The sequence below is a fragment of the Callithrix jacchus genome, chromosome 18, assembly GCF_049354715.1.
Source record: "Callithrix jacchus isolate 240 chromosome 18, calJac240_pri, whole genome shotgun sequence".
NCBI classification, from domain to species: domain Eukaryota; kingdom Metazoa; phylum Chordata; class Mammalia; order Primates; family Cebidae; genus Callithrix; species Callithrix jacchus.
Window position 1 is genome coordinate 18,058,856 of NC_133519.1, and position 4,037 is coordinate 18,062,892.

A 4,037-nucleotide genomic window follows, 5' to 3' on the forward strand; every position below is an offset into this window, starting at 1 on the left:
AGAGGTTTGAGGAAGTTGGGATGGGGAGTTACCCTTCAGCAGAAGTAGAAGTAGAAAGAAGAGCCCTCCAATGACCCGTCTCCATTTCCTCTTCTATGAAGGCTGAGAAAATCATACTCCTTTTTAAACTGAGTTTGATTCAACTCCGCCGGTTGCACATAGTACACATCACTATTTGAGGGACGTCTTCCAGAACTCGTGTATCTCAAAGGAAGTTTCCTAAAGGCAGTTTCTCACTTTGATGAGTCTCATTAGGTTATGGTCCTGTGGAAATTCATCTCTGATAAATCTACAATACTTTTCACCTTTGATAGGGCTGTCTCCGGGATTGTTTCCAATCAGCACATTCTTCTTTCTCAGCAATGTAGGCCCACTATGCAAACTTTCTCTAGTATGGTCACATTACGCAAACATGTCAGTAAGTGTGAGAATGACGGAGCTGTTACCCAGGTTATGTGTAGTGTCTGACCCTTGTTGCATATGATAACTTGTGTACAGGGTCAAACTGTTTATGCAGATACGTGCTTTGATATTTAAACTTTCAGTGTACCAGTAAATGAGCATGAAATCACTGAAAAATAAAATCATGGCAAATTACAATCTGGAGGATGGTTCAAAATGAAATACAGAAAAGAAGCACATGCAAATTAGCTTCAGGGCACTTGGAAAGTGTTCACCATCAGTACTAACTCTGGCATTTGTAAAATTGGCCCTGTTTTCCCTCAAAATCAGGGAACCTATAATCTCTCTCATTGCTACCTTGAGCACCTCAGGGCTACCAGTTCTAGGCAAGTGACACCTAGACTAGGGATTGGAGGAGAATAAGCCATTCTTAATTTTCAACGTTTCATAAGTCTGTGAGTGTCTAGGATTAAGAATAACTAGAGGCCTGGTGCGGTGGCTCAAGCCTGTAATCCCAGCACTTTGGGAGGCCGAGGCGGGGGGATTACGAGGTCAAGAGATCGAGACCATCTTGGTCAACATAATGAAACCCCGTCTCTACTAAAAATACAAAAAAAAATTAGCTGGGCATGGTGGCGTGTGCCTGTAATCCCAGCTACTCAGGAGGCTGAGGCAGGAGAATTGTCTGAACCCAGGAGGCGGAGGTTGCGGTGAGCTGAGATCGCGCCATTGCACTCCAGCCTGGGTAACAAGAGCGAAACTCTGCCTCCAAAAAAAAGAATAACTAGAATGTGTGGAAGTTAAGCTCTTAGGGGAAAGGCGCTATCAGGCAATGTTGTCTAAGTCCAGGTATCCAGTCCACTGAATATGACTGAGAAAAGAAACTAGTGGTCAGTGATACACAAAACTAGAGGAAAAAGCGAGCGACGTTGGTCACCAGGCTTATGGCCCCAGGGAAAGTGCTGAAAACAAATAGATATCCCATAGCTTTATTCATTGGCTTGGGAAAGCCTGTGTGGGGATAAGCTTGCTTAGTGCCAAGTTTCAGGACCAAAGCAAAAATTCTCCTCAATGGGAATACAGAGCTCTCTGAATCCAGGGTGTAAAGCTGTTTTTGCATACAGCGTGCTGTTTCATCTCTCACTTTTTTTTTTAATCTGTTGGGTTTTTTCAGTGTTTTAGTTGACACCTTGTAATTGTACATATTTATGTGGTACAATGTGACATTGCAGTATAACACACATATATGTTGTACTGTGATGATCAGATCAGGGTGGTTGGCATATCCATTGTCTCATGCAGTTTTCATTTCGATGTGGTGAGAACTTTCAAAGCCTCTTTCCCAGCTCTTTTGTGATATATAATACCTTACTATTACCCATAGTCCCGCTACTGTGCAATAAAAATCCAAACCTTATTCTTCCTATCGAATCGTCACTTTGTACACGTTGACCAATCTCTCCCTCTCTTCCCTCCCCTCCATTCCCTCCTCAGTCTCTGATAAGCACTGTTCTGTGCTATACTTCCATAATATCAACTTTTTTTTTAGACTCCACATAAGTAAGATCATATGGTATTTGTCTTTCTGTGTCTGGCTTAGTTCCCTTAACGTGATGCCCTCCAGGTGCATGCGTGTTGTCATGAATGGCAGAATTTCATTTTGCTCGGCTGAGTGTATTCTGCGGTGTATATACACCACGTTTTCTTTATGGATTCATCTGTTGTTGGAGCGTTAGGTTGATTCACATCACATCTCTTCCTGTGCTCCTGTGTGTCTTGCTCCAGTGCCTTCAGCTGTTCAGATTAAAATGTGTTTCCTCCTCCACAGATATAAAGGCTATAGCGTTATTCGTTAAGCTCCCTCACACTTTTATTTTTATAATGTGATAGTTCCTGCATGCAAACAAAAAAGTAACATGCATATAAATTATGAAATACTACGATGAAATGAAAAACCGTGAGCCTATCTGCAGACTGTTTGAGACCTTGAACATAACTAATAGGATACTATTGCGTCTACTTGAGTGTGCCTCGGAATAATTTGTTTATATTCCTCTTTCTTAAAAACTCAGCTTATTGAGTTATAATTAATATACATTGAAATGAACCCATCATAAGCATATAATTCAGTGATTTTTGACCAACATACACACTGATATGAATGCAATCGCTGCCGTGATCTAGACCACGGGTCTCCTCGTGCGCCTTCCCAGTCACCCCAAACCTCCCAGAACGAGGTAACTCTCCATCTGCTTTCTACTGATTAGATTTGCCTTTTCTAAAGTGTCCTATAAATGGAAACATGTAATATTGACCCCTTTGTTTGTAAGTTCTTTCCTTTGGCATAATATTTTTGAAATTTATCCATGTGCTATGAATAAAGGTTGCTATAAACATTCATGTACAAATTTGGGGTAAATATTCCAGAGTGAAATTATTGCGTAGAAAATATGCTTATCTTTTCAAGAAACTGTAAAATTACTTTCCTACGTGATTTTTACCATTTTATAATTCCACTAGCAGTCTGAATTCCAGTTTAACCAAATCCTCCCCAGCTCCTTTTTTCAGCCATTCAATGCGTGTGTAGAAATACCTTATGAGTTTAACTTGCATTTTTTGGTAGTCAGTGAAGCTGAACATTTCTCATGTGTTTATTGGCTCTTTGTATGTTTTCCTCCTTGAAACGTCTCTTCGTATTATTTTCCTGTTTATTATAAGGCTGCTTGTCCAATTATTGATTTGCTATATAGTCTGAGAAAGAGTCTTTCATCAGATTAATACATCATTAACATTTAAGCCAGTCTATAAACTGATGTCTTATTTTCTTAACAGTGTCTTTCAAAGAACACAATTATCTACCAAGGCAGGAGAACCGCTTGAGCCCAGTAGTTCAAGACCAGCCTGGGCAACATAGCAAGATCCTGTCTGTATGAGGAAAAATTAAAAATTCGCTAGGCATGCTGATGTGCACCTGTAGTCCCAGCTACTCAGGCGGGGTTGTTTGGAGGGAAACCTCTGTGGTTGAGGTAAGGATTTAAACGTCTTTGTAGTCAAGCTGGTTGTCTGGTGTCAGATCCTGTTCCCCCTGCAGCCGTGAGCCCAGTGCTTTTCTTGCTGATAATTATAAGTTTATGTTTAACTTCTGTTCTAGCTAAAGTGTATGGTTTCTATGCTGACACGCAGAAAGTGACTGTTATATTGTTCGGCTTTCGCAATATCATATTGGGGTCTTTGGTCAGTGGTTGCAAATGTATTCTTTCTGTATGATTGTTACCACAATGTTGTGTGACCTCACTCACCCTCCCCTACTGAAAGAGCCTAAATAAAAAACTGAGGTTTTCAGGGAAATGTTAGACATCCACCGAGCAGTGTTATATGGTATCTCCCCTGGGCCCAGCTTTGAAGAAAACTGTTTCTTTGTCTTTTTTTTTGAGACGGAGTTTCGCTCTTGTTACCCAGGCTGGAGTGCAATGGCGCGATCTCGGCTCACCGCAACCTCCGCCTCCTGGGTTCAGGCAATTCTCCTGCCTCAGCCTCCTGAGTAGCTGGGATTACAGGCACGCACCGCCATGCCCAGCTAATTTTTTGTATTTTTAGTAGAGACGGGGTTTCACCATGTTGACCAGGATGGTCTC